The following is a 25,736-nucleotide window of genomic DNA, read 5'->3' as shown; positions in this document are numbered from 1 at the left end:
TATAATAAGCTTGTATGAAAATGAAATTATATATTATAAATATATGGAATATGACTAGGTAGGCAGTTGAGTCCTTATATGAGAGTCATTGTGATTCATATCATCATTTTACTGTAAACAGAGGTTTCATATGACTGGAATTGCAGCTTGCCCGCTGCAGTGCTTTGCAGTAATTCGGGATTTTTATTCCTCTTTATTAGATACAAGGTTTCCCTCCATCAAGGTTAAGTACATCTCGAAGTCTCCATGTTCAGTGGTAAGTAGTGGCTTGTTAGGGAAGCTATATGACCTATCCTGCTGAGCTAGAGTGAGAAAGCTGGGAATTCTAACAGAAATCCAAACAGGTCCAGGCAATTTGGGACAGCATTTTATACCTGGAGCACTACTGAGCTTTAGGGACAACTCTGGCTTACATATTGTTATCAAATTATAAAACGCTTAAAACTGCAAAAGTCTATTAAAGCTTTATGACAATAGGGCATTATTTGTTTTTCCAAAATTAATCAGTTAACTTCTCTTTCATTCGCTTCCCTCTCAAATTATGAATAGTAAACTCCAGAAGATTCCCCACCTCTTGGAAATTTTAAACCCAAAGAAGCATGGGGATGAGAACACCAACATCTAAGAAACTTCTTACTCATCCCATGAGTTTTGGGATGTCTGAATTACCTGTTGCATGGGGCTCTCTAATGTGGCATAGTATAGTAAAGGAAAAAGAAAATGAGATCAAAAACGTTTCTGTCTAATTTTTCTTACTTGAGGTTAATTCAACAATAGTACATACGGCCAACTTTTATTTTTTGATTCAACCAAGGTCAGGAATGAAGAGGTGGGAAGGAAATGTCAGATCAAGGGTCAGATCAAGGTAGAGAATCTTATCTGATTCAGGATGTGCTTCAGGTTTCTGCTAGAATATCTCAAAGAATTCTGGAACTCAGCTTCTCAACTACATCTTTTGCCCTCATGACCTTGATGGTACATGTAAAGCCCAGTGGAAATTTACTTCAAATATGGCCTTGGGTCATGTCTGTCTTTATGGGGAAGGTCTCTATAGTGGCTTTGCTTCAACAATCTCAAACAGCAACGAGGATTGACATGGGCTATGGAAGAGGCATACTTTATGGATCTGAATATCACATTTTTTACCCACTTGTATTATGGAAATAAAAGCTAAATGGATTGGAAATGTTATACAATCCTTCTATGTTTCAGTTTCCTCAGTAGTTTCAGGATGATGATAGAGGACACTTCATATCTAGGGTTGATGTGGAGATTAATTGAGACAGTCCATGTAAGGAATCTAGTATAGTGCTTGCTACAGTGTATTCTCAATAAAGGTTATAATAGGAAGACACATGTCTGGGTTGCCTAGGATAGCCGTGGTTTCTTGTAGTGTCCCCTTACAACGGTTTGGATGAAAAACTAAATGTCCACTTGAGCTATCATTATCATTCAATGAAACTGTGAGTGAAAAAGCATGGCATGGACATTTTCTCCTGACAGAATGAGAAATTGAGAGAACTTCGAGGAGCCATATGGTCAGTTAGAGAGTTAGAGGTCATGCAGCACAAGGTGATATGGGCTGCCAAGAACTTAAGTAGGCCTAGACAAAATGAAAAACTACTAAACATTTTCTCTTACCTACTCCCACCTTCCTTGTGAGAGCTCTGCTCCCAACCTTAAGTGGTCTCTGTTCCGCCCAGGCATCTCTTCTTTAGTGTGACTTCCCTCACTGTTTGAGGCTGCCTAATACTTCCTAGGATGGCAGTGGATTCAGGGTAACTTTCTTTGGAGAAATAGCTCATGCTCTGGGTGTTGTTTTTGTTGTTAATCTCCTCTCCACCCTATTCACTTTTAACCCATTCTTTATACTCCATCTTTGGTAAATGATTTCACACTTAAATTCCGATTAAATTGCAATGGCTTGGGTTTTTTTGTTTGTTTTTCAAATAAGTTGTTTATGGAGTGGGTGATGAAGTGAGTGAATGAACACTCAGAGGGGTTTTTGTGTTTTAACAGATGTCTGGTGATGCCGTACCTGAACTTTAACAAACTATTCTTTTTTTAACGAATTTATTTATTTTATTTATTTATTTATTTTTAACGTTTATTTATTTTTGAGACAGAGAGAGACACAGCATGAACGGGGGAGGGGCAGAGAGAGAGGGAGACACAGAATCGGAAGCAGGCTCCAGGCTCTGAGCCATCAGCCCAGAGCCCGACGTGGGGCTCAAACTCACGGACCGTGAGATCGTGACCTGAGCTGAAGTCGGACGCTTAACCAACTGAGCCACCCAGGCGCCCCATTAACAAACTATTCTTAACAGGTAACTGTTCTTAAAAGGTAAATTTCTAGGTTCCATAGCAGGCCATTAAAGGAGATAGTATAAAGCAAGAAGCTTTCCAAGCAACCCTTAAATCATATATTTAACCTACTTGCATGGTGCAGAAAATTTAAGAGAAGATGCAGAGGAAGGTGCACAATAAGTGGATGAAGTGAATGTTACACAAATTAACTAACAGTAAAGCAAAATAGAAGTGATAAAGTAATAGAAAAAAAAAATCAAGGAAAATAAAGTGGGGTTGCTTTGGAGACAACCGAAGCTAAGGGGATGATAAGTTATTTCAATGAATCGTGCTGGGTTCAAATGCCAGTTTCATGGCTTACTGACTATGTGACTGTGACTTACAAGTTTCATCTGTAAAGTGGGTATAAAAATACTATTTACTTTATAGGTCATGAGAATTATGTAAAAGAATCTGTGTAAAAATACTTCTCATGCAGCCTGGCACCTAGTGAATGCTCGATAGTGGTTATCATGAAACACTTAATGCGGTAGAAATGCAAAGTAACATTTCTCGCATCACACTATTCTTCCTACTTTAATCTATCGAATGCCATAAACAAGAAAAGCTTTCATGATTAATATTTTCCTGTTTTGTTTTTTTTTTTCCTGACTGGTAGCCTCTAGAGAAAAGGTTTTTTTCCCTCTTTGGTAAAATGGGTACTTTCTCTGGTAAATGATTTCTTTTGCCCCAGAGTGATTTGGCTTCAGATCATAGTATGATTAAAAATTTAAATCCAAGAGTCTATGATAATAATTAAGCAAGGGCTGTGTGTATTTTGCTTCAGGGCAAGTGTCATGCCCACCAACAAGCTACCAGTTGTTGGAATTACAGTGTAGAGTAAGGTTCCTTCCTGAGCCATGGAGTTTGTATGCCCTGGCTTCCTACTCACAGGCACTCACGGGCATTACCCTGACACATAATTTCAACAGTTTAGAACCTGAACCTAATAGTTATGCATTTCTGCTCAAATGACAGTCAGTCCCGTGTTCCTGAGTCAGTACAAGACTTTATGTAGTGACTGTGACACCGAGCAGCCTTCCATCTTGGGGCCCCTCTATATCCTACAGCTTTGTAGTCCTCTCGGGTGTAATGTGTTGCAATTCAATAAATTGTTGGATAACCTCTACAAATAAAGAGAAGGGGATTCTCAAAGAGAAAGCCCTTTTGCTTTCCAATCTGCCTGCTTTCTAAGAACCCATGCCTCATTTCCCCCTGTGCACATGTTTACCTGACACCAGCAGGGCTGTGTGTTCCACAGACTTGGAACAGCAAACTAGAAATACCGTACTCTGTACCAAGACTGCCTCTCAACAAAGAATGGTGTGTATGAGCAGCCCGTTTCCAGATGCATCCTAGATGTGAGACTGTAAGTTTCCTTTATTGACTTCAATATGGATAGTAGCCACCTGAAGGGGGGTGGTATGGTGTGTGCTCAGACAGGGAAGAATCGCTCCACAGACCAGTAGGGGCTTGTTCTTAAATAGAATCCCTTTGAACTCAAAACATTTACGAAACACAAGGTGAAGAATATGAAACCATTTCTCTAATTCACTTTATTCTGAAGGGCATACATCTTATGGGAAAGTGTGACCAACCAGATTCAACTCTGCTCACATCCTGTATTTTAAGGTCTAAATTTAACTAGTTAACATTTAAATGGATTGGGGCTATCACACAGAAAGTGTGATGGGCTATGTTCCCCAAAATTTTACATCTCCCACCCCTTCAGCCTTTTCGCTTTAGGCCTGTCATTCATATTCTCTGGCTTGCATGTTGTTTCTCAGTTAAGACATAACTTATAGGTCTTACTTTTCTTATTCTTTTTTTAAGTATTGAAGTTTCTCTGGAGGTAAAAATGAACATTTATTTTATGGAAATATCTGTACTTATTTAAAGACTCAATTGCTTGATTATTCAAGAATTATTAATTTGTATAATAAACTGATTAGTACAGTAATTATATTTAAACACACACACACACGCACGCACACACACATACCATTTGCATTTTCTGCGCATAGTTATTGGCAAATAGTCACATGGCCATACTGAACCCAGCAGTAGGTAGTGTATTTTTGTGCCCTGGGAAAAGAAGGAATGGATTTGTGAATGGTTTGAGGTTTTTGTACTACTATTCCTCTCACAGAACCCTGAATTTTTTTCAACAGCTGTCTAGGTCAAGCATAATGATTCTGATGAAAAGTGAAGGATTCTACTGTATGTAATTGGACTTTGACAGAACAGTTTTGCATAAAGAGAAGGTTATTATTGAAACTTGGCCATGACAAAGAAACTGGTACAGCTTACTTTTGTCATCTAGTCTTAAATTCATCAACCTTGGTTTAAGAACGGTTTTGATACCACAGTGAAGAAGAAAAGATTTCTAGTTTGAGGTCATTAGACATGAACCGTTTGAACGAAAGAAAAATGAGTCGTCTAAAATGGCTACAGCGGAGGATATTGTTTGTATCAGCATGGAACAGAATGAGCCGCCTCAGAAAACTACAAGAATCCCAATTAGACAAATTTTTCCTCTGGATGGAAACTGGTAACAAAGATAAAGGAGTCCAATAACGAACTCTTTATTTTTCTTTCTCTTGACACACCCCCTCTTTTGTATCAGGCACTAAAAAACATGCCTGCCCTAAAATCTTGAATATTGAGCACTTTGATGTTTCCTCCCTTTTTTCTAAGAATTTAACATTTCCCAGAATTTTGTAGCACTGATAACTATCACTCCTGTCCCCTGATAATCTCAGTTCCATGCAACTTGTAAAAGGCAGTCTGACCCTGAGACTTCATAGTGGGTGGCAGATGGCTTTCGTGAATGCCTATTTCTGCTATTAAAATAAAATGACAGGAAACACCACAGAAGTTTCTTTTATTTGAAAAAAAAAATGAGGGTTGTCATATGATGTGAAATACAAATCTAAGGGCTTTGGCAGTCACTAACCTCACGTAGCATGGTTATCACTGGAAGGTAAATGTAACATCCACCTTCAGGTCTCCGTGAAAGATGCATTGTGCGAAAGGCAAGAGAGTGCTTTCTGGCCCAGTACTTACACGTGTAGCAATTTATTATATGAAAATGCAGAGTGCAACTCAGACAACTTGTGAGCACTTATTGAAGTTGCCAGGCAAAAATATTTTCCTCCATGCTACATTAGCATTTTCTGGTTTAGACCAGCTGATCTTTTTGAATTGGGCTGCATGAATCATCACATCCAGTATGTAAATTTCATACGTATATTTAAATATTTTTCCTTTCAAATTGGAAACAGAATTCATATTATAGCCAATATAGTCTGGAAAAAAAAATAAAGAGTCAGGTTGCTGTCCCCTCCACACATCTAAAAATTCTAAGAGTCTACAAGCTTAATGTGGAGAGCATCAGGGATGTTTTCAATAGTCAAGAGTGTCACTCATTCTACTTTTTCAAAGTTCTTAGTTCCCATTAATAATTTTATATACCATAATCATTCACCTTGAACATTTGCTAATATGTTTAAAATGCCATTCTCTACTTAATTGTTTCCAACAAGCGCTTTTATTGAACATCCACCAGGCAAAAATGTACCATTTCGAGTGTTCTGGAACCTCCTGCTTTCGTTTATTAATAACTCCCAAACAGAATGTCTGCTTTAGACATTAGTTTCCGAAATAGAATCGAATCTTAATTAGTTCAAGAGAAACTCTACTTAAGTAGTCTTAGAGAAAATGCGCTAATTTCCCCTCTAATATATCCTCCTGTTGTTTGACTGTGATGAGAATGGTCTTTTAAAAGAGGCCTCAGGTGTGAAACCAACTGTTCAGGCTCATTGTCAGCTGCTGGTTTCTAGAGTATTAATTCAAAATTAGTGAAAATATAAGACTATGTCTACATTGGCCAACTCTATTGCAAAATTGAGCAATTTTCAGTCAAGGGTGCAGCATCCTCTACAATGCCCTTGAGGAAGATTCAGAAGCTCATTCTATTTCCATCTGCTTCCATCATTAGAGAATGCAGTTGATTGATTCAACCTCACTAACAATAAGAACGGATGCTGTTTAACTAAAAGGTGAGTATAGGCATAACATCTACGTCAGAATTTAGAAAAATAGCAGGCTCTTTGTTAATTTATATACAGATATGGATACACATAAATTTATACATAGATACATATAATTTTTAAAGATAGAAATTATGGGTCTCATGGTATGAAATGCCCTTATTTGTATTGGGCCCTTGTTATTGGGTGAAAAGTGCAAAACAAGAGTGGGCACCCATGAGCCAGCTAATGCCTCTCATTCTGTCTTCCAGCAGGAAATGAACACTGAATACGAATAGCACACATCTTCCACGCCACTCATTTAGCATCCTTCATATGTTCCGTTATCAGCAGCATTATAATTCATATTATTATTGATGGAATTTGGTGTATATAGCTGATTTCCCTAAAAATATCAGACCTTCCTTTTGAGTAAAAATTGGTATATATTTAAAATCCCTTGCGGGCCCTAGTGAAGTGCTGTATACAAAGTAGGCACTCAGGAAAAATATGTTGGAAGATAAATTAATCAAAAGCATTATACTATAAGCTATCTATTAAATGCTTAAGTGCAGATTGTTAATTGCCCCCTAATATCTACTCACTTCTTCTTTCCTGTAGGAACACAATGCCTATCCCCATCCTCCAGTTTTAGCAGGGCACACGGCTGTCTTGTTAGGGACTACATTTCTCCATCTGGCTAGCAGATAGATAATATGTTCAATGTCTAGCTCATTTCTTTAACAATGAAACTGGTATCTTCTATCTCTTTCATCTTTTCAGGGGTGGTGGTGAGCCATCTTCACTCATGTGAGATGAGCAACACTTAGGGAATGCTAGAAAATGAGGCAGAAGGAATCTAGATAAAGTAAAGCTTTTTATGTGTTAGAAACTTGTCCCCTATCGCTGCACTGTTACATGTGAAAGAAATAAAGTTCTATTTTCTTTTTGAGTGATTGTATTTTGGAGTATCTTTGTCACTGCACCTTCACTAGCAGCCTCTTTTACATAAATGCATAATGTTCTTTTCCATAGGTGCCATTCTAGAATTTCATGGATTCACCTGTTGTCCCCTAGTAGGTCTATGATAATCTGAGAAAGCAGCTAGACCGGACCCTTGCAAGAGGGTTTGTGTCCTACATGTTGAAGACTGAAGAGGACTCTGTTAAGAATGCCAGCTCCCAAGTAAAATATGGGCAAAATTGGTTGGAGTTGAAGTCTTCCTTGTAAAGAGGTGCTGCACATTTGAGAAGTCAGCACCACACAGATCCTCAGACCAGGCTACCTTCATCGATTATGCAATCCGTAACTCTGCCTCAAATAAAATCAACAGGAATTTCTTTTAGGCTTTATAAATAACTGAAAACAAAGCTTAAACTTAGCCTTGGATGATGAAACTATTTTTTTTCTAAAAGCTTCTTTGTGGCTACACACACACACACACACACATTATAAAAAATGGAAGAAAAAAGTTGTTTTATATTTCTGCTTACACAGAAATCATATTATTGTACAGAGTAAAACAGTAAACTTAACTTTGGGGCTCAATTGAGACTTGCTTAATTGATTGTTCAGAATACAGATATTCAAGAATATTACAGAAAGTTTCATTATAATTTACTAATCAAAATACTATTTTTTGGTCATTTTTGTTTGTTTGTTTGTTTTGGCCAAATACAAAATGGCCATTATTCTAGTACAAAAGGAAATGTTTGGGGGAGTTTACTGAACACAAAAAAATCAAGTGATTACTAGAGTTATTTGAGCTTATAGCTGTCCTTCAGTTGAGATTTCCAGAAATATCTGCCATAAATTTTATTCTGCGTTTTAGATTAAGAAGGTAGTGTTTATTTCTGATAGGGTCAATGTATTTGCAGAAAAGGAAAGAAAATCTCTATATAACACTTAGGTTAAGTTTGCTATTTTGAGCAATAAATGTCGATGTTATAATAACATAATTTTTCTCCATAATACTAACCTTTTGAGAAAAGAAAAGCCTTCTTGTTGTTAAGCTGATCAGTTCTGTCTGGGTAAACAGGACTTAATCATGTAGCAATTACTTGTTTCAGGAAGACTCTCTGTTATTTGTGTTGTGTTAATCCACATCAAAATAAAATAGCCTTGGATAGGTAACTTTGTGACTTAGACTGACAGATGATGATTAAGAGTGTCTAAAAACCTCATTTATGGTTCGATTTTAAAGAGCTAATTGAATCACTATACATTTAAATATAGTCCTTTGAAGATTTTTGGCAATCACTTCTAGAAAAAAATAACTGGTTGCATTTTTTAAAATTACCTGAAAAATAATAGCAAAATTCAATAATGGACTGAAAAAATAATCAATTACTTGAAAGCTACCTATTTTTTTCCAAATTACAATTATGTACTAAGATCCTGAGTTTGGGGGATCATTTTAAGTAAAATTTCTACCAACCTCCCTTTATTTGAGAACATTTCTAAACTAAAAACAATTAAGTTTTGAGATCCATTTAATTTTTACTTCTTTTAAGTACCAGCATAAACATCTGCCATCTGGCATAGAAATTAACTCATATGGTGGGAGGAGAGATGAGATTTATTTAAAAGTTCTTTGTCTTTGATACTTTTCCCTACTGCATTTTCCACTAGTATAATTTGAACCTGACTGTATTTAAATAACCATTTATCGCCATAATGGAAGAGCAGACTTAAAAATACATAACTGCTGTCATTCCAGGAGACCGTATTAAGGAAACATAGAATTTGCCATTCTAGATCAGACCATTTGTCTGTCTTGTCTAACACTTGCCTCTGGCGGTGGCCAATATTGAAGACAATGGAGAACAGCAGAATTATGCAATGTGAGCACAAGCCATTTTTTAGGGGAATAATTATTTTCTCAGTTGGTAATCTTAGACTATGGAATATTAGAATTGAAACACCCCCATCTGTTTACATTATTAATATTTTTATCAATCAATAAACTAACCAGTTCTCTTAAAATTATTGTACTGAATTATACTTAATAATCTGTATGGTATTTCTGTATTTCTGTATATGAAATAATCTTATTGCACTAACACTGGATATTTTAATGCTATGATTTTTGAGCATGAGGAAAATATGAGGACTTTCAGCTACAAAGCAAAAAAAAAGTGCCATTTAATTTCAGTGAATAGTGCAGAGTCTACATAAAGATGTATTTACAACAAAAGTTCAGCTTTCAGGTCCAGAAATTTAACATTATCTAATTTTATAGAAAAGTTACTATAGATAGTAGCAGAAAAATCTTATTCTGAGTGATTAATGAATTGACCAGAATATAGACCTACATATTTTAATCTTCCTTGACAACTCACTAATGTTGTTGAAGAAAGTGCTATGGAGGCATCTTGATCCATCTCTGAAGTTATAGGCAGATGCAACAAACGGAATACTTACCAACTGTAGACCTCAAACACACTCATACACGATCTCTCCAATGCGCCAATCATCAACTTCCTGGTGTTCCCCAAACCCATTACTTGCCTTCACCTTACCCTCTGCTAATCCCTTCCTTACCTCTCCCCAAGTGAATATACATGACTTTCCTCTGAGATTATATACATTATGCACATTCTTGCATAAACTGCTATAATCCCTCAAGGAATTATAAATGCATAAAATGTGTGTACTCAGTCAACTCTTCATTTGGCCAATAAAATATATTTATAAAACAGCTTTTTTTCTGATCTTCACAATCAGAAAAAAAAAATTGAGGGTCAAAAGTGAATATTTGTTAATTAGCAGTACTGACCAAACGACAAGTCCCACTAATGATGAGACCACCTGTTTTGAACAAGACCTCCTTAATGTTCAGAAATCAAGAGTTTTAAATAATTTGGGTAAACACCTGCACACCTGGTTACTCGGCTGAGCTGAAAAATGGTGAGTATTAGTGGCTGAAGTTAGTATCAGACATCATTTCCACCCTCCAAAGTGCTGATATATCAGCTACTAATTTAATAAACTCTTTTTCCTGAAATGACAAATTCCTTTGGAGATATTTTTTTTCAATATTTGTTGTTATCCATATTGAGGGATAATAAAATCATATATGACCATGGATGACTAAAGATATCCAAATGAATATGCTTAGGTAGTGAATGAGCTTTTAAAGTGCTCCTTTAATAGGTAAGTAGTTGAAACAGTTTATTTCCATTGGCTTTGTACTTTACTGACAGTAAAAGAAGAGGCTCAAAAAAAAAAAAAAAAAAAAAAAAAAAAAAAAAAACAACCCAAAAACTCCAAAACAAAACCAAATCAGAAAACCTTTTGCCTTCTTCCAATAAGAGGTGGAATGCTGATATTGAGCCCAGCTCTAAAGACATCTGGAAATCCTTGAATCAGTTCCTTAGCTCCTTGCATTTTGTAGGTTAGTCTTTCCATGGAGGCAAAAAGAACTCCTTCAGAGCAAAAAATTCTTCCAGCAAAATCAGTCCCTGCCTTTTACATGGAGCATATCCAGTCAGAAATAAACCTGGCCAAGACTCCAATCCATAATTCTACTAGACAATTTTTAAATCTGTTAGCCAGAACCTTGACTTTAGTATAAGGTTTATATATCTCTCCAAGTCAGTGATTCTCAAAGGGAGCAATTTTGTCTCCACATCACTCCTGCCCCAGAACATTTGTCAATGTCTGGAGACATTATTATTGTCCCCACCGTGGGGCTGGTACTGGCATAAAATGGGTAGCAGTCTGGAATGCTGCTAGACATCCTACATCGTAGAGGGCATTCCACCCACAATAAAGAATTGTCTGGTCCAAAATGTCAATAGTGCTGAGGTTAAGAAGCCCTGTTCCAAATAAAGGGCGTTAGGAACACAACCAGAGAAAGTTAAAATGTTGGCCCACACATTCGGGAATGAGAATTGCAGGCATAGACTGGGACTTAAGTTAAACATAAACATATACAATTCTCAAAGTAATACACTAGGCTTCTGATACCCATTTTTAGTGCTCCTCTCTAAGGAACTAGGAAGAGCCCTTCTATATATTTCTGGTCAGTTCCTCAGTTTTCTGGTGATGCTGACGTGCCTGTCTCCCACGCAATTCACTAGGTCATCTGTGTTTTGTTTGGTCATGTCCTTGTTTCATGCTCTGCATTGCTATTTGCAAACAAGTCTAATCACTGAGAATGCAATGGCCTCAGATTAATTTTAAGCAGCAGCCTTTGTCCTATTATTCCTATGGGAGTTTTGCTTGCCCAGCAGCTCTGTGTCTAAACTGACCATTCTGTGCCATACTGAGACAGAGTGAGAGATTTGTTCTGCAACCTCCCACGGAAAAGATCACTTCCTGAGGAAGTTCCATTTGGAAAGGCACCCTTCATTGACTGTAAATATAAACACTATGACATTCCTGTACAACATCAGTAAAAATCCACTTACTTCTTGACCCCACTTGCTGCAACTACTCAATTTTTTCCCTCTTTAACCATTTCATGCCCAATAGCAAAAAAGACAAAATGTCATAAAGTGACAGAACATGCAAAGGTATCTTTGCAGTTCCAGGAGTAGGGATATTTCTAATTTTAAATTTTTCTAGAGGATAGGGTGCATTAATCAGCTGTCATTTATCCTGTTAATTCTGAACTCATAGAAGTACCTATAAAAAAAAGTTTACAGTTGTTGGAATTCATTCAAACTTGCTGCAGCTCTTGGATATCAACACCAACACAGACTTTCAAAATTGCTCCAAAGCTGAATACATATCTTCAATAAACTCTCAAATGATTAAGTTTAAAAATGAGTATTGTCTCAGACGACTGGTCTGATTTTCCGTTGTCATTGCTTTTCTCCTTACTGAACGTGCACATCATATAACCTCTCTATCCCCTTTCTCTTGCTTTCTATACTCCTCTGCCACTTTTATTGCTCGACCATTCCTGAAGAAATGACAAATGGTTATCTTCAGATCATGTTTGAATGAGAGTAATAATAATAATAATGATACAAAAATACAAATTCAGAGAAGATGTGTTTGATTCAGAAGCCTGCGTATTTGTGCATGGTGTGAAAGGTGTCCTAAGAAGGTATTAATCTTATTTTCTCCTTTCATTTTACATGAAAGCTGTCATTATTGGGATAAGAATAAAATGAACATAAGTATGATAAATGATAAGCGCACATGGAAGTCAATATACCACTCTGAGAGAGCATTGCTAATCAACCAGTGCAGTAGGATAATGCACCATGTGAACAAGCACCTCAGAGAGATTCTAAATTTGTAACTCAGGGAAGCTTGGCATTTAACTTGAGCTGCTTTTGGCTTAAGGTGAAACAAAGGGTACAATCATGTTCCATTTGTGGATTACAGTAGCAAATCATGTTTCAGAAGGTGCCTTTGCAAGACAATGTAAAACAGAAGACCAATTCTATATCCCTAACAGGGACTAGTATATACGTGAGTTGTTCAACGAATGTTAAATAATGTTAATAAAAATGGGTGAGAGGAAAAAAATAAGTGAGAGAGTACCACACCTATTTTTTTTTTAATGAACAGTGAAAAGGAAGACTAAGAGAATCAATTAATTCTCAGTTTGAAAGCTTTGCTTTATAAATTAAAGCTGATGAACATGATTTTTAAAATGCAAGTGCTTGAGTCTCTATGCTATTGGGGATCTGCCATGTTTTAATACATATATTTTTTTGCCATTGAAAATTTTTTTACTTTTATTTTTTAAACTAATACATCCAAATTAGTTAGCATATAGTGAAACAATGATTTCAGAAGTAGATTCCGTAAAGCCGCTTACCCATTTAGCCCATCCCCCCCCACAACCCTTCCAGCAACCCTCAGTTTGTTCTCCATATTTAGAGTCTCTTCTGTTTTGTCCCCCTCCTTGTTTTTATATTATTTTTGTTTCCCTTCCCTTATGTTCATATGTTTTGTCTCTTAAAGTCCTCATAGAAGTGAAGTCTTATGATTTTTGTCTTTCTCTGACTGACGAATTTCACTTAGCATAACACCTTCCAGTTCCATCCACATAGTTGCAAATGGCAAGATTTCATTCTTTTTGATTGCTGGGTAATACTCCATTGTGTATATATACCACATCTTCTTCATCCATGCATCCATCGATGGACATTTGGGTTCTTTCCATACTTTGGCTATTGTTGACAGTGCTGCTATACACGTGGGATGCATGTGTCCCTTTGAAACTGCACACCTGTATCCCGTGGATAAATGCCTAGTAGTGCAATTGCTGGGTCATAGGCTACTTCTATTTTTAGTTTTTTGAGGAACCTCCATACTGTTTTTCAGAGCGACTGTACCAGCTTGCATTCCCACCAACAATGCAAAAGAGATCCTCTTTCTCTGCATCCTCGCCAACAGCTGTTGTTGCCTGAGGTGTTAGTGTTAGCTATTCTGACAGGTATAAGGTGGTATCGCATTGTGGTTTTGATTTGTATTTCCCTGATGATGAGGGATGTTGAGGATTTTTTCATGTGTCAGTTGACCATCTGGGTATCTTCCTTGGAGAAGTGTCTATTCATGTCTTTTGCCCATTTCTTCACTGGATTATTTGTTTTTTGGGTGTTGAGTTTGAGAAGTTCTTTCTAGACTTTGGATACTAACCCTTTATCTGATGTGTCATTTGCAAATATCTTCTCCCATTCTGTCGGTTGCCTTTTAGTTTTGCTGATTGTTTCCTTCGCTGTGCAAAAGCTTTTTATTTTGATGAGGTCCCAGTAATTCATTTTTGTTTTTGTTTCCCTTTCCTCTGGAGACATGTTGAGTAAGACGTTGCTGCAGGCAAGATCAAAGAGGTTTTTGCCTGCTTTCTTCTAGACGATTTTGATGGCTTCTTGTCTTACATTGAGGTTTTTCATCCAGTTTGAGTTTATTTTTGTGTATGGTGTAAGAAAGTGGTCCAGGTTCATTCTTCTGCATGTCGCTGTCCAGTTTTCCCAGCACCACTTGCTGAAAACACTCTCTTTATTCCATTGGATATTCTTTCCTGTTTTGTCAAAGATTCGTTGGCCATAAGTTTGTGTGTCCATTTGTGTGTTCTCTATTCTGTTCCATTGATCAGTGTCTGTTCTTATGTCAGTACCATACTGTCTTAATGATTACAGCTTTGTAGTATAGCTTAAAGTCAAGGATTGTGATGCCTCCTGCTTTTGTATTCTTTTTCAAGATTGCTTTGGCTATTCGGGGTCTTTTCTGGTTTCATACAAATTTTAGGATTATTTATTCTAGCTCTGTGAAGAATGCTGGTGTTAGTTTGATAGGGATTGCATTGAAAATGTAGATTACTTTGGGTAGTATCAACATTTTAACAATATTTGTTCTTTCTATCCAGGAGCATGGAATCTTTGTGTGTGTGTGTGTGTGTGTGTGTGTGTGTGTCTTCTTCAATTTCTTTCATAAGATTTCTATAGTTTTCAGTGTATAGATTTTTCACCTCTTTGGTTCAATTTATTCCTAGGTCTTTTATGTTTTTTTGTGCAACTGTAAATGGGATCAATTCCTTGATTTCACTTTCTGTTGCTTCATTATTGGTGTATAGGAATGCAACTGATTTCTGTGCGTTGATTTATATTCTGCAACTTTGCTGAATTCATGAATCAATTCTAGCAGTTTTTTGGTGGAATCTTTTGGGTTTTCCATATAGACTATCATGTCATCTGCGCAGAGTGAAAGTTTGACCTCCTCCTGTCTGATTTGGATGCCTTTTATTTCTTTATGTTGTCTGATTACAGAGGCTAAAACTTCCAATACTATGTTGAATAGCAGTGGTGAGAATGGGCATCCCTGTCTTGTTCCTGACCTTAGGGGGAAAGCTGTCAGTTTTTCCCCTTTGAGGATGATATTAGCATTGGATTGTTCATATATGGCTTTTATGATCTGGGGGTATGCTCCTTCTATCCCTACTTTCTTGAGGGTTTTTATCAAGAAAGGATGCTGTATTTTGTCAAATGCTTTCTCTGCATCTATTGAGAGGATCATATGGTTCTTGTCCTTTCTTTTATTGATGTGATGAATCACATTAATTGTTTTGCAGATATTGAACCAACACTGCAGCCCAGGTATAAATCCCACTTGGTGTGGTGAATAATTTTTTTAGTGTATTGTTGGATCCAGTTGGCTAATATCTTGTTGAGGATTTTTGCATCCATGTTCATCAGGGAAATTGGTGTATAGTTCTCCTTTTTTAGTGGGGTCTCTGTCTGGTTTTGGAATCAGGGTAATGCTGGCTTCATAGAAAGAGTTTGGAAGTTTTCCTTCCATTTCTATTTTTTGGAACAGTTTCAAGAGAATAGGTGTTAACTCTTCCTTAAATGTTTGGTAGAATGCCCTGGAAAGCCATCTGGCCCTGGACTCTTGTTTTTTGGCAGATTTTTGATTACTAATTCGATTTCCTTACTGGTTATGGGTCTGTTCAAATTTTCTATTTCTTCCTGTTTCAGTTTTGGTAGTGTGTATGTTTCTATGAATTTGTCCATTTCTTCCAGATTACCATTTTATTGGCATATAATTGCTCATAATATTCTCTTATTATTGTTTTTATTTCTGTGTTGGTTGTGATCTCTCCTCTTTCATTCTTGATTTTATTTATTTGGGTCCTTTCCTTTTTCTTTTTGATCAGACTGGCTAGTGCTTTATCAATTTTGTTAATTCTTTCAAAGAACCGGCTTCTGGTTTCATTGATCTGTTCTACTGTTTTTTTGGTTTCAATAGCATTAATTTCTGCTCTCATCTTTATTATGTCCTGTCTTCTGCTGGTTTTGGGTTTTATTTGCTGTTCTTTTTCCAGCTCCTTAAGGCCTAAGGCTAGGTTGTGTATCTGAGATCTTTCTTCCTTCTTTAGGAAGGCCTGGATTGCTATATACTTTCCTCTTATGACTGCCTTTGCTGCGTCCCAGAGGTTTTGGGTTGTGGTGTTATCATTTTCATTGACTTCCATATACTTTTTAATTCCCTCTTTAAGCCCATTCATTCCTTAGTAGAATGTTCTTCAGTCTCCAAGTATTTGTTACCTTTCCAAATTTTTTCTTGTTGATTTCAAATTTCATAGCATTGTGGCCTGAAAATATGCATGGTATGATCTCGATCTTTTTGTACTTACATAGGGCTGATTTGTGTCCCAGTATATGGTCTATTCTGGAGAACGTTCCATGTGCACTGGAGAAGAATGTATATTCTGTTGCTTTAGGATGACATGTTCCGAATATATCTACTAAGTCCATCTGGTCCAGTGTGTCATTCAAAGCCATTGTTTCCTTGTTGATTTTTTTATTAGATGATCTGTCCATTGCTGTGAGTGGGGTGTTGAAGTCTCCTACTATTATGGTATTACTATAGATGAGTTTCTTTATGTTTGTGATTGAGTTATATATTTGGGTGTTTCCACATTTGGTGCATAAATGTTTACAGTCGTTAGGTCTTCTTTGTGGATAGACCTCTTGATTATGATATAATGCCCTTCTGCATCTCTTAATATGGTTTTTATTTTAAAGTCTAGATTGCCTGATATAACTATGGCTACTCTGGCTTTCTTTTGTTGACCATTAGCATAATAGATGGTTCTCCATCCCCTCATTTTCAGTCTGAAGGTGTCTTTAGGTCTAAACTGGGTCTTTTGTAAACAGCATATAGATTGATCTTGTTTTCTTATCCATTCTGTTACCCTATGTCTTTTGATGGGAGCATTGAGTCCATTGACATTTAGACTGAGTACTGAAAGATATGAATTTGTTGCCATTATGATGCTTGTAGAGTTGGAGTTTCTTTTGATGTTCTCTGGTCCTTTCTAATCTTTGTTGCTTTTGGTATATGCCACTTTGTTTTAAATTTTTTTTTTTTAAACGTTTATTTATTTTTGGGACAGGGAGAGACAGAGCATGAACAGGGGAGGGGCAGAGAGAGAGGGAGACACAGAATCGGAAACAGGCTCCAGGCTCCGAGCCATCAACCCAGAGCCTGACGCGGGGCTCGAACTCACGGACCGCAAGATCGTGACCTGGCTGAAGTCGGACACTTAACCGACTGCGCCACCCAGGCGCCCCTAGTATATGCCACTTTGAATGACAGTCTTGCTGGATAAAGAATTCTTGGCTGCATATTTTTCTGATTCAGCATACTGAGTATTTCCTGCCACTCCTTTCTGGCCTGCCAAGTTTCTGTGGTTAGGTCTGCTGCAAACCTGATCTGTCTTCCCTTGTAGGTTAGGGACTTTTTTTCCGTTGCTGCTTTCATGATTCTCTCCTTACCTGAGCGTTTTGTGAATTTGACTATGATATGCCTTGTTGATGGTTGGTTTTTGTTGAATCTAATGGGGGTCCTCCGTGCTTCCTGGATTTTGAGGTCTGTGTCTTTCCCCAGGTTAGGAAAGTTTTCTGCTATGATTTGCTCACATAACCCTTCTACACCTATTTCTCTCTCTTCCTCTTCTGGGACCCCTATGATTCTGATGTTGTTCCTTTTTTTTTTTTTTTTTTTTAAATTTTTTTTTAACATTTATTCATTTTTGAAAGGCAGAGAGAGACAGAGAGCAAATGCGGGAGGGGCAGAGAAAGAGGGAGACAAAGAAACACAAGCAGGCTCCAGGCTCCGAGCTATCAGCACAGAGCCCGACCCACGGCTCGAACTCACGGACTGTGAGATCATGACCTGAGCAGAAGTCAGCCACTTCACTGACTGAGCCACCCAGGCGCTCTGTGATGTTGTTCCTTTTTAATGAGTCACTGATTTATCAAATTCTTAAATCGTGCTCTTTTGCCTCTTTTTTTCTGCTTTGTTATTCTCTATAAGTTTGTCCTCTGTATCGCTGATTCTCTGTTCTACCTCATCCATCCTTGCCGCTGCTGCATCCATCCATGATTGCAGCTCAGTTATAGCATTTTTAATTTCATTCTGGCTATTTTTTACTTCTTTTATCTCTGCAGAAAGGGATTCTAATCTATTTTTGACTCCAGCTAATATTCTTATTGTCATGATTCTAAATTCTGGTTCAGACATCTTGCTTGTATCTGTGTTGGTTAAATCCCTGGCTGTCGTTTCTTTGTACTCTTTCTTTTGGGGTGTATTTTTCGTTTTGTCATTTTGAAGGGAGAAAAGGAATTAATGAGGTAGAAAAAGTGAAATAAAAAAATTAAAATTAAAAAAATATTAAAATTAGAAATTAAAAACACGCACACACAAAATCGAATAGGTGATGCTAGATCCTAGGTGTGTTTTGGTCTGGGTGTTGACATTGGTTTGACAGATTAGAGGGGAAAAAAGGGGGGGGAGGGAGAAAAAAAAAGGAAATCGTTTGAGAATTTGAAAAATGAATACCCTGAAGTAAACTAAAATGAGATGATGAAGGTAAAATAGGATTGGAAAAAATATACACAAAAGTAAAGAATATAGTAGAAAAAAATTAAAGAAAAATATTTTAATAGAAATTAGAAATCAATATGAATTTTTTCGTTTTCTGTATTTAAGAAAAATGAAGAGAAATGAAAAAGAAAAAAGATAAAAAAGAAAAGGAAAAAAAAGAAAGTGTTTGAAAATTTGAAAAAGTAGTAGACTAAAATAAAATGATGGAAGTAAAATAGAATTTGAAAAAATTTACATAACAGCCAAAAAATATAGTAATAAAAATTAAAAATATTTTTAATAGAAATTGAAAGTAAAAATGAAGTTTTTCTTTTTCTGCATTCAAGAGAAAGAAAAGAAATGAAAAAGAGGAAAAAGAAAAAGAAAGAAAAAAAGGAAATTGTTTGAAAATTTGAAAAGGTGAGTACACTGAAGTATACTAAAATAAAATGATGGAAGTAAAGTAGAATTTGGAAAAATTTACACAAAAGTAAAAAAATATAGTAATAAAAATTAAAGAAAGATATTTTTAATAAACATTAAAAATAAAAATGAATTTCTTATCTTTGTGTATTCAAGAAAAAGAAAAGATTGCAAAAGAGAAAAAGGAAAAAAAAAAGAAAAAAAATTGAATAGATGAACCTGCTAACAGATTGAAGTAGGACTGAACTTGCTTCGTTTTCCCCTAGAAATCAGTCTATGTAGCTCTTTATAGTCCATAAATTAAGCTGGTGGTGAGACTTGTGTTCTTGAAGAGGGAAGTTGGCCCAGTTGGGTGGGGCTCTGTGTAACAGCTCCGTTCTCCACTAGATGGTGCTGCTAGCCTACTGGGGTGGATTCTTGTGGTGCTCCTCAGTGCGCATGCGCATGTGCATGCGCGGGAGCGGTGAAAAATGGCGCCATCCAGCCACCCAGTCTGTTCTCCTGGATCAGCAATCGCGCAGCCATCCTCTGTCTTCAGCTCTCATCTACATCCCGCTTTTCCACTCTCCGTGATCAGGCCTCAGGCAGTACCTCACTCCCGAGTTTTGTCTCAGATGTGGCTGTTTTCCCCGGCCCCTTACTTTTGAAGGACTGCGGCTTTGACCTGTTCCGCCCCTCTGCAGGAGGGTCTCACCGAGCAATGGCCGAATGAGCAATGGCCAAATGTCAGCTGCAGCCAGGAACGCTTGCTGCTGCCGGTGCCCCGAGACGGCAGCCAGGTGCCAGCCCGCCTCAGAAAAAGTTTGCGAGATAGTGTAGCAGCAGTATTTCAGGGATTACGGAAAATCACAACAGACATCTGGCACCAGGCTTCACGCTTAAGGACCTTGTTCCAGCACCAGCGAATGTGGCCTCCCTCTGGAGTCTGCTGGGACCAGGTGGCTTCAACAGTCTCTACCAAATGTCCTTCCAGCAGTGGAACCGCTTTTCCCCATGTGGCCCAAGAACCTCCCGGACTCCACTTTGTTCCTGGGGATTCGCCCTTCCCACCAGAGCACCACCAGGTATCGAGCTGTGGAGTTGCAGCCTTTGCTCTCCCCTTGTTTAGAGTCTTAATGGAATTTAAGCCCTCTCCTTTCTCCTTTCTCCTTTCTCCCTTTTTAGTGTGGTGCCTGCAGCTGTTTCCAATTTTCCACTTATTCTCCAACTGCTTTTCAGGGGTGGTGCTTTTCCTGTATTCTCCCGCCTCCCCAGTCTCCGTCCTCTCTCTGCCCTCAAAAGCGGTTCCCTACCTTTCTCGGCTTCTTGCTCCCCAAGTTCACTTCTCCGCTCTGCATACCTGCTGAATTCTGTGGTTCAGGTTGTGCAGATTGTTGTGTTAATCCTCCAATCAGGTTTCTAGGTGTGTAGGATGGTTTAGTGTTGGTCTGGCTGTATTTCATGGATGCGAGACACACAAAAAACTTCCATGCTGTTCCGCTATCTTGGCTCCTCCTCCTAATACATATTTTTAATACATATTCTTAATTATTCATAGATAAATGAATCCCAGTTCTTTGATGATCTCACAATCTCTTACATATCTCTGTTGTCAATAGCATTACATTTCTGTTTTGCTTATTCCAGTGAACCAAGAAGATGGAAAAGTAGGAAGTCTATGGTCCTGTTATTTTAACTAAAAGGCATTTCTTATCCTCCTTTGACAAGAGGGGAATAGATGGCAACTGGACTAAATACCAATATGGCTTGCTGGATTGGGCTTGTGTTAGTTAAGAGCATTATTGGCAATAGCAGTTCTTTTGCTGATTCTTGGGATGAATAGTAATTCTTATTGAGATCAGTCACGTTGGCTCTTCTGGTATTTCAGAAGTGCCTCTGCTGCACTCCCTTTCCAGGTGGCTGATGAATTAATTAGTATTTACTGAGCATCTACTATGTGCCTGATTCATTGTTAAGTACCTAGAGAGCCACAGGTAAAATGATTTAGTAAAGCAGAAAGCCCATAGCCATCTAGAAAACATGTCTGTCTGGAAGTTCAGGAAAGAGTTGGAGACATGTTAAAAGGGAATGTGGCCATGGCTAGAAAGAGGAAGCTGATCACTCAGTTGCCATCCTACATCTGCCATCACCCACCCCCCACTCTCATAACCATGTTCCAAACCCTATGAGGACCTGGTAATATATGAGTAAATGGTGAAGAATAAGCCAAGAGTGCAAAGGGGAATAACCATAGTGATTGCAGCTAGAGACTAAGAATGGTGTGATGTAAAGAGCACCAATAAAAAGACTCCTCATATTTTTAAACATCATAATCTAGTTGACAGACATCAAAGACATTCCAGCATGGATAGGGAGCCAATAGTGGTTGTGAGGTCATTGCCAGCTTTATTTGCCATCAACTAAATCAGTACTGTGCTCTGTCATTTAAACATATTAATATGTTTCAGAAGTTATTAATAGAATAGTTAGTATAAGGTATGCAGGTTAATTAATCTAAGTTATTAATATGTCATTAGTATAAGTTGATACATATATATATATATATATAAAATATATCAACATGGCTACATATAGCAATCTTCTCAGTAAGATTTACTCTCATTGTCTACTGTATCTGGCCTTATATAGGTACTAAATGAACAAAGATGACTAAGACATGGTTTCTGCCCTCAAAGAGGACAAACTAACTGGGTATTTGCTTCTGAAAGGTGCTGATATCTACAGCAGAATCATGGTCATGATTGGTTAAACCTATTGGTTAAATATATTCGTTTTGTGGGTTAAACCAACTGAAATTGAGTCTCCTTAGTCCAAGGATAATTTTTAGATGAGATGGGACATGAAGGATGTATTTGAATACATAAAGGGGTAAGGAACATTCCAGACAGATGGAAATATGGAAGCGAAAAAGAAACTAGTTTTGGGAATACAACATGGTACCTGCCTGACCTGACAAGGTCATTCACTGAAATCCAGCAGGAGATAAGGGGATTTCTGCATTGCTCAGAGAGTAAGTAGTCTTTGGAGAGAGATTAAGTCAGGAAGTCAGGAGATCTGAGTTTAGCTTTGTAATCTTGAGCCAAAACTTAATCTCAAATTTTTAATCTCAAAATCAAGTTTTAATCTCAAAACTTAATCTCAACTTAGTCTATCAAGTTTTAATTTTCCTATTTATAAAATGAGAGTGAAAATACATATTTATCTCTCACGTAATGCACATCGTCTTCACAGAAGTGTTTCTTGACTGAAAAAGAACAGAAAGCAAATTGCTTTGAGCTCTTGGAAGAAAGATATTACTCATATCTAAGGAATTATTTTAAAATCTTATATTCATTCACTTTTATATGTGGTTTTGCTAAAACAGAAAGATTAGTTGGAAGTTAATCCCGCTGGTTTGGTAAAATCGGTAAAAATGTCCTCCTGATTTTTTCTGATCATGAGATAAAATTTATTGTCCTTAGCAAAGTAGATTATCAGCCATTCTCTTTGAACACGTAGAGTTCAAAAATAGCATCTGTTTTTTTATAACCTAAAAAGTGACAAGTAAACTTATGAAATTTCATTCCAAAATGAGTTAAATGCATGAAATAATTTTTGGTTTTGAGTTTGTTTTTCCTATCTGCATAATACAAATTGGATCTTCCCTAACTTAAATTTTAGCGATTTCAAAAAGGCTACTACAAACAAGTTTCTTTCAAGCATATACTTGAGGGTGTTTTTTTTTTCCCTGACAAACTTACTAAATTACTTTTCTATTAAAGTGCATTCGAACAATCATAATTGTAGAATAGATTAGAAATGTCTTCATTCTTGTCTATACCTAATGCTCAGCTATTAGCTAAAGTCATACTGCCTCTTAAAAAATCTAAGAAAGATGAACTTGAACCCTTATTTTATGTCCAGTAGAAAGTCCAGTGTGAGAGAATACATCCTACTGAGATTTCTGCTTCTTATGAGGTATTTCAGCCCCCAGGTCATTTTGCTACCTTGTTCCACTACATTGTCCTAGAGACGGAACTCACCTTGCTCATCTGCTTTCAAGAGCTTTTGGTGTTAGCCAAGGTTAAGGATTCTTTGGGGAAATAAATGGGATTGACAATGCAGCATTATAAACATAAAAATTGAATATCAAACATTTCATTTCCTAAACTGTCCATTTGTAGGTGTCTTCTGAAAATCAGGTTTTAGCCTTCCTTTATGTTTCACTCATTTCAAAGCCCAACATAAAACAAAATGAAAACAAATTCTTCTCATTTTTATGATACAGGACAATTGGATACTCTCTTGTTTCTCATTAACTCATAGCCTTGCAGTTATATTTTCCATTCCAAAACACTTTTTCCAAACCCACATGATTCTTTCCCTGTGAAGGCCTGCTGTTACTATATTTATATTTTATTACATATTTTATATCAAAATATGTTTCAGACTGGTTAAACCATAAAGCTAGTAGAAGAAAATTCTGGTGATTGGGTTTTGTTTTGTTTTGTTTTGTTTTTGCAAATTTCAGAAGGTTGGAAAGATACTTTAAATATAAAATAGATGTTAAATGATAATATCTAAAAATTTATGAATTTATAGATTTAGCCACGTTAAAAAGAATTAAGCTTATAAGGAATTCACCTTGATTCTTAAATTTTTAAAAATTTATTGCAGTGATAGTGATGCCTGGGTGGCTCAGTTAGTGAAGTGTCTGACTCTTGATTTCCACTTAGGTCATGATCAACTCAGGTTCATGAGTTTGAGCCCTGCATTAGGATTCTTTGTCTCTCCCTCTCTCACTGCTCCCCTCCCACTCATTCTCTCTCTCTCTTTCTCTCTGTCTCTCTCTCTCTCAAAAATAAATAAATAAACATTCAAAGAATTTATTGTGGTGAAATACACATAACATAAAATTTCTCATTTTAAAGTGAACAACTCAGTAACATTTAGTACATTCACAGTGTTGTGCATTGTGAATGTACCACTTCTATCTAGTTCCAAAACATTTCCATTGTTCCAAAAGAAAACACTGTATCATTAAACAGTTTTCCCCATTCACCCCTGCGCCCAACCCCTCACAAACATTGATAAACATTGATCAGCATTCTTTCTTTACAGACTTCACCTGTTCTGGATGTTTTCATGGAATATAAGTAGATATAAGGGGAATCATACAATATGTGACCTTTTGTGTCTGGCTTTTTTACTTAGCAATTTTTTGGTGTTTATTCATGTTGTTGCATATATTAGTATTTCATTTCTTTTTCTGGCCAAATAGTATTCCATTATATGTATATATCACATTTGTTTCCTTCCAAGTTTCCTCCCCACCTCACTCCCAAATTCTTATTTAAATTCCAGTTAGTAGGGGTGCCTGGGTGGCTCAGTTGGTTGAGAGACCGACTTCGGCTCAGGTCATGATCTCATGGTTTGTGAGTTCGAGCGCCGCATCGGGCTCTGTGCTGACAGCTCAGAGCCTGGAGCCTGCTTCTGATTCTGTGTCTCCCTCTCTCTCTGCCCCTCCCTCACTCATGCTCTGACTCTCTCTGTCTCAGAAATAAATAAACATTAAAAAAAATTTTAAAAAAATTCCAGTTAGTTAACATATAGTGTAATATTGGTTTCAGGAGTAGAATTTAGTGATTCATCACCCTTATAAAACACTCAGTGCTCATCATAAGTGCCCTTGGTAAACCCATCACCTATTTAACCCATCTCTCTGCCAGCCTCCCCCCTGATAACCATCCATATGTTGTCTATAGAGTTTATTTTATGATTTGCCTCTCTCTCTTCCTCCCTACCATGTTCATCTGTTTTCTTTCTTAAATTCCACTCGTGAGTGAAATCGTATGTTATTTGTCTTTTTATGACTTATTTCACTTAGCGTAATATTCTCTAGCTCCATCCATGTCATTGCAAATGGCAAGATTTTATTCTTTTTATGGCTGAGTAATATTCCATTGCATGTATAGCACATCATCTTTATCCATTCATCAGTCAGTGGACATTTGGACTCTTCCCAAATTTGGCTATTGTTGATAATGCTGCTATAAACATTGGGTTACATATTTCCCTTTGAATTATTATTTTTGTATCCTTTGGGTAAATACCTAGTAGTGCAATTGCTGAGATGTAGGGAAGCTCTATTTTTAACTTTTTGGGGGAATTTCAGTTTTCCAGAGAGGCTGTAGTCTGGAAATTCCAGAGCAGCATTCCCATCAACAGTGTAAGAGGGTTCCCCTTTCTCTGCATCCTTGCAACATATGTTGTTTCCTGTGTTATTAGTTTTAGCCATTCTGACTGGTGTGAGGAGATATCTCATTGTAGTTTTGACTTGTATTTCCCTGATGGTGAGTGATGTGGAACATCTTTTCATGTGTCTGTCGACCATCTGTACACTTTCTTTGGAAAAATGTCTACTCATGTCTTCTGCCCATTTTTTAACTGGATTATTTGTTTTTTCAGGTGTTGAGTTTTTTAAGTTCTTTGTATATTTTGAATACTATTACATATGTCATTTGTAAATATCTCCTCCCATTCTGAAGGTTACTTTTCAGTTTTGTTGATTGTTTCCTTTGCTGTGCAGAAACGTTTTATTTCAATGAAGTCTTAATAGTTTAT

The 25,736-nt window shown here is 37.0% G+C and overlaps 1 long non-coding RNA gene across 4 annotated transcripts in view; it reads left to right on the top strand.

The window, feature by feature from the left end:
• The window catches only part of LOC121038865 (uncharacterized), a 62,820-nt gene extending 54,310 nt beyond the window's left edge, over positions 1 to 8,510 (top strand). For all 4 annotated transcript variants that reach the window (XR_005794546.1, XR_005794548.1, XR_005794547.1 and 1 more), the window contains 4 exons: positions 201 to 256; positions 3,608 to 3,715; positions 4,518 to 6,407; positions 7,413 to 8,510. This is a non-coding gene — a long non-coding RNA (uncharacterized LOC121038865). The remainder of the gene's footprint in view (positions 1 to 200; positions 257 to 3,607; positions 3,716 to 4,517; positions 6,408 to 7,412) is intronic.
• Positions 8,511 to 25,736: the final 17,226 nt, after the last annotated feature.

Source organism: Herpailurus yagouaroundi, unplaced genomic scaffold (assembly GCF_014898765.1).
Source record: "Herpailurus yagouaroundi ecotype Mexico unplaced genomic scaffold, PumYag 166, whole genome shotgun sequence".
Lineage (NCBI taxonomy): Eukaryota > Metazoa > Chordata > Mammalia > Carnivora > Felidae > Herpailurus > Herpailurus yagouaroundi.
The sequence above is the reverse complement of the archived record's forward strand: the minus strand, read 5'-3'. Positions and strand labels throughout refer to the sequence as shown.